The sequence below is a fragment of the Athene cunicularia genome (assembly GCF_003259725.1).
Source record: "Athene cunicularia isolate RWA chromosome 1 unlocalized genomic scaffold, athCun1 chr1_part2, whole genome shotgun sequence".
NCBI classification, from domain to species: Eukaryota; Metazoa; Chordata; class Aves; order Strigiformes; family Strigidae; genus Athene; species Athene cunicularia.
Genome location: NW_020799092.1, coordinates 31,911,669 through 31,918,322, shown reverse-complemented (window position 1 = coordinate 31,918,322; position 6,654 = coordinate 31,911,669).

Below are 6,654 nucleotides of genomic sequence, written 5' to 3'. Positions count from 1 at the left end.
AGAGAGAGAGAGAGAGAGAGAGAGAGAGAGAGAGAGAAGTAAAAGATTCAGCATAATGAGCATGTTAAATGTGATCAGTAACAGGAAGAAATGGGGTGAGGTTTACTGCTATATTTCTTTACTCCTATAAAAGAAAGAACACTGGATGTATTTGTGTTATGTGTAGCCTTTAAAAAGTTGTGCTATCTTTAATTTTGTGTAAAATTTTCTGGAATGCTGTAGCTACTTGGAAAATAAGAAGGATTATGATACAGTGACAGAAAGAAAATAAAAACTAAGTAATTGATAGCAAAGGTATTTTTGCAAGACAATTTTAAAACTGAGTTAGACTGGTTATTTAACTCAACTGCCTAACAGCCAGTTTGGAGGAGATATTCCTTAGCATGATTCTTTCAGTTAAAAGAATTTATTGTTCTGCAGTTCTTCAAAAAGCAGGAAAGAGAAAAATTGACACTACTCACTTTTCCTTTACAAGGAACAAGTAGAAAATCGCAGCTTTTGTTCTGAAAAGCTATCCAGTCTTTTCTTGCACTTTTTATAAAGAATAAACATTTATTTTTCTTTTTTGAGTCACCTTGAGGATTATCATAGGACTTCGTGCAGCTTAATTAAAATTTGTAAAACACTCTATAGCATCAGATAAAAACGGAAGTCCTATTACAGATGAGGTGTTTCTTCACTGCTGCCAGTCTGGACATTGTTATAATTTCTAAACTTGAAGGAGAAATATTTTAAAAAATCCTTTACATATGCATTTAAAATATGTTACACTTACTGAGATTTTTTTTTTAAACAAAAATACCATTCTACCATCTCCTCTAATACAGCACAGTAAAATAATAATGTTGAAACGTTGACCTCACTGTATCCATAGCAGCAGATTTTATTCTCATAAACACAGGACTAAATATTCAGTGCAGGTTTCAGAAGAAAACATTGGAGAAAACATTTTTTATTTTCGCATATAATTAAACTCTTTAACTAAAATCTGCTTGTAAGGAAGAAAGCTTATATCTAAACGTCTTCAGTAGTTGCACAAGAAAAAAGTATAACTCTAATTGCAAAGTAAATTGCTTCTTTTTTTTATGTATTATAGCAATTTAGGTGGGTTTTTCCTTACCAATGAATGCAGACTGAAGATTTATGTGACTGGCATAAATTTGTGTCAGCACCATGCTCAATTAAATTTGTATAGAATACTTGTCTGTGTCACTGTCTCCAAAATTAAAAGACAAGAGGGAAAAGGCACCTTCTTTGACTTCACATTCTGAAGGGTAAGGGAGAGTCCTCCTGCTATGTGAAGGTCTGCTCCATGATCCACCCTGTACAACTGCCGAAGTGCAACTTACCACCTCGACAGCTTTGAACAACTGGCAGCCTTACCAATTCTTTTCAAATTTTAACTGAAATTTTTCTCCATTCCCCATCTGTGAAAGGAATGGATAGTCTTTCCTTATCTGATAAGCTGTGGGGACAGGGCAAGTAAAGAGAGAGAGCGCTGTGTGACAAATTGAAAGGATTCTGAAATGAATGCCATTTTATCTTCAGTGCATCCTCAGGGTGAGGGACAAGAAGGACCTGCAGGGAACTAAGAACAGCAAAAAGAGTTTGTTTGAATTCCTTTGATATTGTCTGTTCTGGGAACTGAATGAATTAAGCAGCCTGAGAACAAAAACAGCTTCTGGTCCTGTAATTAATAAATGCATCATCGAGAATGTGCTAGGGCTCACATTGAAATTGAACGGTGAGTTTAGCATTGACAGGTCTGAATGGGTTTTTGAATATTTCATTTTTCAAATACTGTTTCAATATTGTTTTAAGTTATATTGCTGCCTTGATAGAGAGTTGTATATTCAAGGCATTCACAGGATTTGTCTCATGCCTACAAATATATAGCAACCTGAAATTATTTATGGTTAAATTAATTTTATGATGTGGAAATTAGTAATTTCACACAGATTTATTCAATTGTATGTGACTGTTTTTTAAATTCCAATACACCTCCAATTCACACTCATTTTTTGTTGGCCTAAGTATTTATCCAGTTTTTGGTTGACATCAATCTAACAAAATAACCCTAGTAATTAGCCTCACTATGCCTTAGTTTCTTTATCTGAAGATAACAGTAATCCCCTCATCAGTGAGGGATGTGAAGTTTTCTGTATCAACACTCAGAAAATATTTTCAGATCCTTGAATGAGAGAGGCAGGGAATTTAAGTTATTATTCAATTGAGACACAATGTAAAAGGGGTAGTCATTTGTTTCCAAATCCATTTTCATTGAAATCCAAGAAGAAAGATGTTTAAAATGAATAATGATGGAACTAGAATTAATTGTTGGAATTACAGGCTAATATGCTGAACTAATTAAGCCAGCAAAGAGTTCCATTTATGTTTGCCAAAGATTTTATTTGAGTTAAAGATACTGAGTACATCATCAAATGAAAGAAGTGAAAATATGAAACACAGGTTAATCTTTAAAATAGAGTGGGTGAAAGGGTCCAGAGGCAAGTGCTGAAGTCAAATATTTACCACTACAATTTAAATTTCCACTCTGAAACCCCAGAGATAATTAGAATTATTCTAATTTGTCTCCCATGTCAGCATGATTTAGGATTCTACTTAACGTGCAAAGAAAAAAAAAAAGCGTTAAAACAAATTACACCAAAAATCTGTCACACAGTGGAAAACCAGAATATGCTACATAAGAAATCTTCCCAAGGTGATGGATTCAGCTCTGTGGTCTGTCTTGGCCATTTTCAGGACAGCTGTGTGGAGGGTGAAGCTCTGTAAAGAGTCAGCGCTCCTGCAGGGCCGGATTAGCTCCTGGCCACACATCCAGAATTGAAAAGAAAATTTCAGCAGCCACCAAAAAATAAGAATGTCCTAGGCAAAGCTCCTCGCTTCTTAGCAGTCATGTCTTCGCTGCACCGACACCTGGAGGGGTTGGCATAGGAGCCTCTACTGTGGGTTTTCCAAATGTGATGGCTCTCATGGCTGCTCTGCAACTCAGGAGCAGAATGAGGTCTGTGCTTCATGCTTTGCACCCTTCTTCATTTCCCACAGACACTGGCATCCTGCAGCTAATATGTGGCAGTGATAAAGGTAAAAATCAAGATTCTGTTTATCTTATAAAATTACTGTGTACATTTAATTATCATACAATGTATAGTGTATAAATTAGCTCTGTTATGTTATTATGATTCCACTACCAAGTGGAATAATGCCAACTATTTCAAAACTGCTTTAGAGAACACTTATAACCATGAGGAAGTCCAGGTTGTTTTTTCCCCGCTGTCCCAACTGGTCTTCTCCCCCAGGAACTCTATAGCTTATCATTCAGAACCTAGTGTCAGTGCTGCTACACTGAAAGCCTTGTTTATGGGCAAAGAGGACAACTGGGTATATTTAAAGCCAAAAGTTTTAGTGTAATTGAAATTTTAGCTTAAACCAAGGATGGTTATTAATCCAGGTCTAGTTATTATGGGAAAAGAAAGAATACTCCTATGCAGAAATAGCTGAAATAATAATAGAGTTATAATTATGTGAACTGTTACTATTTTTACCCCTCTTTACCTGTGTAATGCTCATACTTCCACTGCTCCCCCGGGTCTGAAGATCAGTGGTTTTGTGCTAGTGTGTGTGCATGAGGAGCTGTCAGGGCAAGTCATCACATCTGGAGTCATGGCTCAGGAAGAATATGATGTTGATGTTTTCTTCTCCCTCACTCTAAGATCAGTTGAGGGTAATATTTATACATTTAACAACGCTCTTTTATCATGGGTCTACAGTTCTAAGTTCAGTATGTGCAGTGTTTTACATATTTTTACAGTACTTGGTTTTAGTTCTCTGTTACCTATGAAACCTGTTTTTGTCCAATACAAGGTCTGTGAGTCTCTAACTGACAGTGAGCCATTTGTAGCTGTGGGGTCTCTAGCACCAGGGATATGATCTATCCCTTCTCATCCCACACCTGTACTCCTCTGCTGTGTCCTGAGCTGCCACTTCTCATAGCCTCTGCTGTCCTGCCCTCTTTTGCCAGTTATCAGGCCTACCATAAAGGACACAGCCAGCATAAAGATAAACCAATAACCAAGTCGTATTTGATACAAAAGGATCAGTACATGGGTGAGCACTGGGGGTACAAACAAGTCAGTCAGATTGTACATAAGTGACATCAATCCCACTAACCCCAACAATGACACCACACAACCAACAATGGGTGGAATAACTGGAGAAATTCAGTCTTCCATAGAAGGGACAGGAGACAACCAAGTCAACAAACCAAACACATAAGACCAAGGAAGCCACATACTGAATCTCTACACAGCCTGCATTTACAAAAGCCTAACCTGACTGGAGCCCAGTCCCAGGGAGGCAGGAGGTCCTTCGCCAACAGGGAACTCTGCACAGGGCACCCACCTCACAGACAGACACTGCCCCTGCCTGCAAGTGGTCCCAGCTTTTATCCCCACGTGGGACACCTGACCTTTGTTTACTTAATGCTGGACACCTGGGGCTCATTTACCCAATGGCTCTCACTGCAAGGGCCGCACCCTGGAGGGAAGCTTAAAGGGAAACTCATCACCCCTTGGTGAAGGGCTGTGGGAATCACCCATATGTCAACCTTAATTTGGGGTTGAAACCCCAGCATTTCATGCCCTGACTGCATTTTTCTACTCTGCCTCATTATGTCAGCTGTGATGCAACTACCATCTTTTTATCTTCTCTGGGGTAGGAAATTGATTGGAATTTTTAATGTTTTAAAACCTGAATGCACATGCAGCAAAAAGTTTGATGAAAGAAGTTCATCCTGCACTTGGAAAATGCAAATACTTTATTTCCTTGTGGAGGGCTGTGTATTTGGCTGAGATTCCCAGAGCTGGGCCTGGTCTCCTCACTTAGGAAGCTCCATGAGGAGGATATCCCCTCCATCTGCAAGGCAGTTTCTCTCCAGACCAGATCTATCTGCCTTAGGTGCAAGGAAACTTTCTTGAGGAGTCTCTTTTACAGCCTTGCACAATTGCTTCAAGTACCCTGCCTTGCACAGGCGGCCTTTGTCCTTTCCAGCAACAGTACCTCTCTGCTTTAAAAATTGGGCTTCCTGCTGCTGTCCGTTCCCCAAAGATGACACACCAAGATGTCCCAATGGTTTCTTATAAATACCAAGAGGAAACACAGTGCAGTCACTGTCATAAAAAAATGCAAACAAATTGAGGGGGTGTCACAGAATGAAACAAAAAAACCTGGTCATGTTTACTTGAAAAACTGAAAATTTCTAATTACTCAGCTTCAATGCTTCAGGTCTTGGAGGGCAGCTATTCACCAACCTGTCTGTAAACATGGTTACACTCCACAGGGAGGAGATAAAGAAAAAACCCCCTAGAGGATATCGTTATGGGAAAGAAAAAGCTTTTGATTTTATGTAGTGAAGATAGAATAACAAGTATTGGCCTTAGAAGTGACACACTTGGTTTAAAAGCAAATTAGGACAATAAAGTGGAGTGGGGGTAGAAGACTTGTAGGAATGCTGTAGAACACTCAGACATCGGATGATAGACGATATATGACTAATGATCAGGTAATGAGGATGAATAGATGCAATAAAGACATGATCCTCCTTGCTGTAGGGAAGTAATAATGGCATTTTGCATAACAGTGACATGAGTTTCTTTCCTGATTCTGAGTTCACTTACATAGACTAGAAATGAAATTAACTTGGAAAATCAAAATTCCATCAGCAAAGTGAACAGAGCATTTCAGATCTACTGATTCTGAGGGTGCACAAGGTAAAGACTCAGCTGAAACCAGATCTCTACAGAAACACTGTTTTGCTATAGTTTTCACATCTAATATCCCTTTAAAGACAATTTTTTATTAAATAATTTTCTACTTAGGTTTAGAAAGCAGAGGCAGTGAAAATACACATTACCTTTGAGGAATTGCTAGCTTTTATTTTACCAGATGAAAATAAAATAAAAACCCTCTTCCTTCTACAAAGTTCAGCATGGTCAGAATAAGTTATATTCCAAGTCAGGATACAGATGCAACAGTTCTCATTTACTCAATGTTATTGGAAGAAAACACACAGGATGTAATGGGGAATGTTACGAATAGGTATGTTAACAAAAAGCTTGTAGTTAGAATCAGATTTGAATGGACAGGTTTGTATCAGTACCTCCTCTGTTTGGGATATATTTATTACTACTATTTATTATGATCTGTCACCAAGATGTCTCAGCGAAAAATAACTGGGCCGGTTGTGCTGGATACTTTTTACTCAGTACTGAAAATACAGCCCTTCCTTCCAGTTTGCAATATAAAACGTGACAGTGGATTCCGTGCCAGTCAAAAGGAACCCCACTGAGGAGAGCAGGGTTTATTGCTGAACACGGGGCTGGCGCCAGCTTCCTTCAGCAGTTTCTCGGGAGGGCTCCGTGCCGGTGCCCCTTACCACTCCGAAACGACCCCGTCTTCCCAGAGGCCCCAACCGGGCGGCTCCTCCGCCCGCGCACGGTGACCTGCCAAACCGCCAGCCCCACCGCGGCCCGGCACTACGGGCCCCCTCAGACACCCGGCTTCGGGGCCAGGCCTCAGGCGGGCCCACTCGGGTGCCCCGGCAAGGCAAGACCTCCGCAGGGGCCCAGCCAGGCC